Below are 8246 nucleotides of genomic sequence, written 5' to 3'. Positions count from 1 at the left end.
ATATATATATATGTGTGTGTGTATATATATATATATGTGTGTGTGTGTATATATATATGTATACATATATATATATGTGTATATATATATGTATACACATATATATATATATATACACACACACATACACACTAAGTATTTCCTTAGTCAGAAAGTGTTGTCTGTCTTCACTCTGACTTTTTTCTGGGAAGAATGCAGACTCCATTTTCAAGGCCTCTTTATAATTTCAATGCAAATTTTATATCCTGCTTTGTGTTATTTAAGGGAAAAAGCTCTGAACTCACTACAGAAGTTTTCCTGTAATATAGTCTTTATAGTTGTCCTAACGGACCAAGAACTTTCTTTGGTACAGATGACTTGGGACTTAATAAGATTTTGTACTTCCAGAGTTGCTACTTCCCGTTAGTTATTTTCAACATTTGTGTTTGTTTCCTTCTGTGTTTGGATTCCTTTACAGCACTGATAAGTTTCCCTCTATTCTTGTTCAATTTAATAGCTTTTAACCTGTCTGCTTTATTTATGTCTGCTTAAGTGCTTATTTAATCTTTTCCCTTATAACTATAATGACCTTCCACAGGTTAGTATAATCCTAGAAGGTATGTGGGGAATTTAAAGATTTAAAAGTCGTTTGACTTCATAAATAATTTTTATTTTCTCATTACGTGCTTTATTTTTAAACCAGAAATGTTTCATTTTCTGTTTGATCAATGATTGTTTTTCAAACATATTCCTTTCACATGTATAGTAGTTAGCAAACTGAGACATTTTGGATTCTAAACAACTTTTTTTCTTTTTTTTATAGTTTGGTTAGTGAGAACTGCAAAAGGTCTTGATCTGACATGGGAAATACACAGCATGTTTATTCTTTGGTGTGCTCTACAACTAGAATGTTATGTCATTAAAAATACTTTAGTTAGTTACACGGGTTTTGTTTCGATTTTAAAAACTGAAATACTTATATTCTGCAGATAGCATTTATCCACTGATATCACTGTAAAGCACGTTGATATTGATATTGCTGCATCTTTCCTCCACTGTGAGAGCCTAACTGCTATTGTATGCTGTGCTTAAACTAACAGACTAACCTTTTAATGTCCCTTGGCAATTACAGAGCCATTAATTCAGCAAGATGTTGAAGCCTATACCTACTTTTAATCTACAGATTTAATGACTACATTCTACTTCTGATGTGGCCACACTTCAGGAATGACTGTAATCCATGTCTTTTGTCTCACACTGAGACAAAACACAAACAACTGGTGCCCATCTCTTTCACAGCAAGGACCATATCTTTGTCATCGCCACTACAGAAACTGTTCTGCTTTGCAGCCCTGAACACAGAGCTTGTCTTGATCTGTGAACACATCTGGCAAGAGTGCCTGCAGAGCACGAAAGGCTGTAGCACAGCTCCAGAGCCAAAGGAGGCTTGAGAGATGGTACAGTCAGTCACATATCCCAATGTCAGTCCTGCCCTGAGACATGATCCACAGAGTTACATAAATCAGAAAGAAGAAACCGGAGAGATCCGGAGGTCCCGACTGGTGATTATATGAATTATTCCTGTTTGTAAATTGACATATCTGCCCTGAATGAACAAACTGATAATTCGTGTCAGATTACACACATATCCTCCTCTCTTAGGCCCTGAGTAAGCAATCAAGCTCTGCAGCCAGGAGCTGGCTCAATACCCTCCTGGGAGATTGGTGTCCTGAGACTCCTGACTGTCCAAGGGGTGCCATATGTTTCTGATTCAGGTACAGTTCTACAAACTGCTTTCATTGCCTTACAAGCACCCCTAACACCCCTTTGTTTCTGCACGGTTCCTGCCTCTCGACTAACCTGCATTGTCTTGCTCTAGTCCTAGCTCATGTTTATCCACAACTTTCAGTGCAAGCTCTTTGATTTCCTGACCTGGCTCTTGATTTGCTCTTTGGTTTGAGGAAGCCCTCATTTATCAGTTTTCCTTGGTGCATTTCCACCTGGAGCTTTGGGCTGGTCTGTCCTTGGTGACTGAATCCTGGTCTTGAGTTTCTTCAGTCTCAGTGGCTGGACCTGCCCCAGCAACACTCACTTAGCACAAGTATTCCACTTGTGGCTCCTTAATAACTTCCGTTCAAAGCCACCTTTCTGAATGGGAATTATAAAACATGATATCCCGCTGTTGACGCAGAACATTTGGCACATAGCTTATCTGCATGATAATTCAGCCGCCGGTGGGATAGGTTGTATGGGCAATGTTGGGTCGTGGCTTAGGAGAAGATGCAAGAATGCAGGAGAATGTCGCGTCCCTTTAAGATTAATCACACTTGTCAAGATCTTCAACGGCTTGTACTGTTTTCACAGACAATTAGGCACCTAAATGCCTTTGGACATAGTGCACCTGTTTTTTAATTTGAAGTCCTTTCTAACATTGTGGATTCAAGCCAGGAAAGCACTCTAAGCAGCGGTAATTTTGATCCTGTTTTTTTCAGTACTTTATCTTTGCTATGTGAAAAACAACCCTAAAATATGTCTCTACCTAGACAGGACAACATCCCATCCCAGAACATGAGTAAATACTTCACGTAACTGCCAATAAAGAACTTCATTAACATGGATAAATGTATTCCTGGCAAAAATGCCATCTCTGTATTTCACAGTTGTCATGAATGAAACATTCTTAGTATTGCCCGATTCTGACTTCAAATATAAATTACTCTGTGCACACCTTAGAAGAAAAAGAAAGTGCTATCATCTGTCTTTATTTTCTTTCATTTCATTCCCATGAAAATTTCATTTGAGCTATCTAGATGCCCTGAGCACATCTGTGTGCTCCAGGCACTCGGGCTTTAAGTAGTTGAAAGTTGTTTCTCCTTTGTGCATTCTCTTGGAGGAAATAATTGCTCCTCACAAATTTACCATTGAAAAGTCTCCAGAAGGCTCACAAATTCAGTTTACCAGATTAAATAAGATTAGTCCACACAGGGCCTGAAGTAAATTTCTCCTTGACTGGAATTTTTTTCTACCCTGGGGATGATTCTTACTTAGACTGGTGGAGGCTTAGTATCAAATGCTGCCGTACTGTTTTTCAGGAGGTCATCATAAGAAAAGGGATAACTAGTGAAGAACAGAAAAAAAAGAAGAGGGAGGGAGAAGGGTATGAAATGTTAATGCCATTTTAAGACCGAATGGGTCTGTAAATATTCACTAGTCCTCTCTCAGAATATGGTGGTCCAAAGTACCTCTCAACACTAACTTTAAAGCTGTGGTTCATTAAGTCGTGAACACTTTACAAAACGCTTCAATTATCCAAAATATTTGAGGAATATTCTGAGCTACCCAGAACCCTTCAAAAACTGCTCAGCTAGAATGAAAGCAGTCATCACATACACCAAATCATCACACACATCCTGTATTTTCTGTTTCATATGGTCTATGGCCAGTCTAGATTTTTGCTTAGAACAACTTTCAGTGAAAATTAAAAGAAAAAATTGTGTTAACGTCTCTGATGTCTGTCATCCCCTTCTCTAATTTAACCTTAGACACTCTTTTACCCTGTTTTGATGATGCTCTAATGGTTTTAGAGCAGACGATCCTGCTGAAATATGGGATGAAATTAATGAATGAGGACACCAGTTAATCTCCACTCCATCTCTATTTTTCCTGCTTGGATTGTGATATTATCTAGAAAAAGAAGAGAGGTGAATAGCAGAGAACAGAAGTCCATTTCAGATGAATTCTCTTCCTTCTTCACTGTCATGAGGGGTTTTGGGGACATCTGGATCTCTAGGGAACATCACTAAATAAGACCAGATAACCTCAAAATATTAGAGTCACACCAGCCCTGTCATGAATGATTCACTTGCTGTATAACACCTAATAAAGGCAATATGTGTGGAACCAGGAGGGCAGCCAATATAGCTTCTTCCAAGAACTGTGAGTAATTAACAAGGTCTCTGGTTAATTTCTTTCATGAAAACGTGTTGAGTGAGATTCTTACAAGTGGTGCTTTTTGTGTGACATTCCCTCTACTCCCAAACAGCACAAGTTCGTGCAACTTGAAAGGGGGAAAAAGTAAAAGTCAAAGTTTCAGAATTTGGGGGGAGTTTGTCTCCAGCTGCATCAGCTAGTGTATCCTTGCTCCACTTTTATTTCCTCATCTCCTGGTGGTTTTCCTCTCAAAACCTGCTGTATAACCCAGCTATAGTTATTGTATCCTTGTATAACATGCCCCAGCTTCTTGCTTTTTGAAGTGTTTCAAATCTCTGGTGTTTCAGAGGAAAAGTCATTTGGAACTTCCCTGAGATGAAAGAAGCCTAATTAGTTGCATCATGTTGCAAAGGAGAAGGAATTCACAAAAAGCTCCAAATTGTCCTTGTTTGTGGATCTCATTTCACAGCAGCTATGAAGAGGAAAGGATGACTCTCAGCCTGCTGTCACTGTTACATTTTATAAGGAACACTCCATCTCTTTTGCTCTGTGTACTTCAAGCTTTCCCCTGGTACTGCTCTTGAAGCAGTCCATCACTGTCCATGACTGAAGACATGTCTCCTTTGAACTTAACAAGCACTTTCTTCCTCACTACAACAGAGCAAGCAAGTTGTGGAAGATGTTTGAGTTGCCCAAAGCAAACAGAGCCTACCCCCACCCCAAGCAGCAGAAGATGCTCCAAGCAAACAAATAAAGTGATGGGTGGTTCCTTCTGACAGCGGGGGAGATTTTAAGTGACAAGAATCCTGCCAGGGATATGTTGAGGATGGAGTACATATGATAACAATTTAATATGTGCATCACACAAGGCAAAAGTTAATATCCCTTGTTATATTAATATCACATGGCACAATTGAATTTGATATTTTAATTAAACCTAAATATATCTCACTGATAGTGATTGCCACTGGATGTTTTGGGAAATACACAAGCATTTAACTGAAACCATCAGTTCAAACAAAAGGACAGTATCCTCTTCGATATTTCAAATGTATTATGAACATGTCAGCTAATTGTTAGGAAGAAATAATACTAAGCTGCTTCGGAATTAGGTGATGAGGTGACAGAGCACAGAATATCTTATAATGTAACATTTGCCACATATGGCTGTCTCTGCAAGCCCTTGAAAACATAATGCCTGGTCTAGATCCCTTTATGCTCAACATCTTTGCTGGCAATATGGACAGTGGTATTGAGTGCACCCTCAGCAATTTCACTGATGGACCAAGATGAGTGGTGTCACTGAGTGGCAGTGGACGTGCTGGAGAGAAGGGATGCCATCCAGGGGGACCTTGACACACTTGAGAGATGGGCTGATGCAAAACTCATTAAGTTCAATAAGCAAAGAGCAAGGTCCTACACCTGGTCAGGGCAATCCAAGGCATACCTCCAGGCTGGGCAGAAAAGTGATGGAGAGCAGCCCTGTGGAGAAGGACTTGGTGGTGATGGTTGATGAAAAACTCAACATAAGCCAGCAATGTACACTCACAACCCAGAAAGATTCTCCAATGGAATCCTGGGTTGCATCATAAGGAGTGTGGTCAGCAGGTTGATGGAGGTGATTCTCAACTTCCACTTTGCTCTTGTGACACCCCACCTGGAGTATTGTGTTCAGTTCTGGTGTCCCCAGCATAAGGACATGGAACGGTTGGATCCAGTCCAGCGAAGGGCCATGAAGTTTTTAAGAGCACTGGAGCACCTTCCCTACAAAGGTAGATGAGAGAGTTGGGGCTGTTCAGCCTGGAGAAGAGAAGGTTTTGTGAAGACCTCACAGCAACCTTCCAGCATCTTCTTGATGGGGGCCTACAGGGAAACTGGAGAGGGACTCTTCATCAGGAACTGTAGTGATAGGACAAGGAGTAATGGTTACAAACAAAAAGAGGGGAAAATTAGGTTAGGTATTAGGAATAAATTCTTTATACAGAGGGTGGTAAGATACTGGAACAGGTTGCCCAGGAAGGCTGTGGATGCCCCAACCCTGGCAAGTGTTCAAGATCAGGCTGGACAAGACCTTGGGCAACCTGTTCTAGTGAAAGCTGTCCCTGCCCATGGCAGGTGAGGTTGGAACTAGATGATATTTAGGGTCCCTTCAAACCCTTAACATTTTATGATTCTCAATAATTTTCTTTTGAGGCTTTTTTTATAATAGGAAGTAAATAGATGTGATCAGAGACCATGAAAACTGAATAACAACAAAAGAATTGTATCACTACAAAAGCATTCACTTGTGTTGCATGAAACAGAATGGGACTGAGATTTGGCCAGAACAAGTGGAATCTTTTATTTGCTGGGAATCTAGGAATATTTACATATATTTTTAAGTGAAATCTACCAGTTTGAACAGCATCAACTTGTTTTTATTGCACAATTTGACCATGAATTGAATTATTTTTGCCAAGTTTTGTTAATTTACCTGGCCAGTTTTATACAATTTTTGCAGTTAATACTTCACTCATCAACTCTCAGTAAATGATGGAATTCTTCCCTTCTCTTTGCTCCTAATGTCACACAATAATATCTGCCCATTTCTGACTAAATTACGCAGCTAAACTTTGAGATATATACGTGTACTAACTAGTATAATACATTGTTTCTTAATTCCTTCTGTTCCTTCTTTATTTTTTGTTAGTTATTAAGAGATCTTTGTCAGCTGTGGGTGGATTCACAATGAAGTCTTCTCTTAAATAAAAAATTATCCCAAATACTGTGTGTTATGCAATAAAAATTATGTATGTAAAGAGAGACTATTTAAGGAATTGAAGAAAAAATTAAAGATTTGTCTTTTCCTCTTCTTGAAGAGTCTAGGAATTTCTTGGATTTGAGCTACATCCTTTACCACAAAGGTACAATGTCAGGTTCAAACTGATACAAGAGCAGAACTACTAAAAAAAGTATATCTCAAGAGCATATCTGGCATCTGAAGAGTTCTGTCACAAATTCTAGGAGCAAGGTGTGCCCTCTTCCCACTCCCACCAGGGAAATCCTGACTTCCATGAAGACCACTAGCTGCTGATCCAGATCACCTGCTGCCTTCTGGGAGGCTGAGCTGGAATCTGAAGTACTGCAGATGACTGTCCATTCTCAAAAATCAACTACCCTTTATGAAAACTCAAGAAAATTACTGAGGGAGTTTGTGGCCTATTGCGGTCTTTAGCAGTCCACAGCTTCCTTGCAAGGGGAAGCTGAGAGGCAGGCACCAATCTCTTCTCTCTGGTGACCACGGACAGAACACAAGGGAAGGGCATGAAGTTGTGTCAGGGGAGGTTTGGATTAGATATTAGAAAAAGGTTCCTTATCCAGAGGATAGTTGGACACTGGAACAGGCTCCCCAGGGAAGTGGTCACAGCACCAAGTCTGACAGAGCTCAAGAAATATCTGGGCAATGCTCTCGGGCACATGGTGTGACCCTTGGGGTGTCCTGTGCCAGGCCAGGAGTTGAACTCGATGATGCTTGTGGGTGCTTTCCAACTCAGGATAATCTGTGGTTCTATTTGTTTTCTTAGGGATGGACTGGAATTATTACCAGAATAATAAACATCAAAGGTAGGGTGCTTCAGGTAGCTATACGTAACACTATGTATTTATTCAATTTGATAATAAGATTTGATAATGAGATGTCTTACTGTTCACATAAATGCTTATCCATTTTGATATCAATAATAGATAAAATATACTATATATTTTAATTTATGTTAAATTATGCAGGGACCAGAAGGGGTTCATCCATAGAGAAGTCCAGGCAGTGTGTGTATGTATGTTTATCATTCTGCAGGGTCTGCAGTTGTCATGAGTGCTTGACACTGCATGTGGAAAAGCATTGTACTTTCTCTAAATGATGTATTTGATTACAACCAAGTATTTATGAAGCTTCCAGCTGCACAGTACTTAAGGATCTTCAGCAAGTTAAAAATGACAATACTGTTGTGCATACTTAGCTCTCTTTTCCTGCCATGCTATTTAAGATCTGAATAATCCACTTTTCTATACATGATGGTAAGCCTAGGTAGGAATAAGGAGAAATTCACACGGTAATGAAACAAGATTAAGCCATTTAAATCACTCTAGAAACCAGAAGGCAATGCACCCCATAGTTATTTTTGTTCTAGTCCTAGATCTGTACTTTCATTTAACAACCTCATGAATGTTTTAGTTGAGAAGGGAGGCGTATGTTGCTCCTAGCAAGCCAACTTACATAATTAGAAGTAAAAAAACTTCAGAATATATAAGCATGTCTACAGGTCTGCTTTCAATACCATCACTGTCTGCTTAAATGTTAT

The 8246-nt window shown here is 39.5% G+C and overlaps 1 long non-coding RNA gene across 2 annotated transcripts in view; it reads left to right on the top strand.

Moving 5' to 3' along the window:
• LOC121658030 overlaps window positions 1-6766 on the top strand; it is a 10156-nt gene extending 3390 nt beyond the window's left edge. Inside the window, exons 3-4 of one of the 2 annotated variants that reach the window (XR_006013827.1) lie at window positions 803-3680; window positions 4257-6766. This is a non-coding gene — a long non-coding RNA (uncharacterized LOC121658030). Of the gene's footprint in view, window positions 1-802 lie in introns of both variants that reach the window. The other variant, XR_006013826.1, reaches the window with a different exon arrangement.
• The last annotated feature ends 1480 nt before the right edge of the window (window positions 6767-8246 follow it).

Source organism: Corvus kubaryi, unplaced genomic scaffold (genome assembly GCF_017639235.1).
Source record: "Corvus kubaryi isolate FWS band 111438036 unplaced genomic scaffold, C.kubaryi_AGA036_p1.0 split1-73, whole genome shotgun sequence".
NCBI classification, from domain to species: domain Eukaryota; kingdom Metazoa; phylum Chordata; class Aves; order Passeriformes; family Corvidae; genus Corvus; species Corvus kubaryi.
The sequence above is the reverse complement of the archived record's forward strand: the minus strand, read 5'-3'. Positions and strand labels throughout refer to the sequence as shown.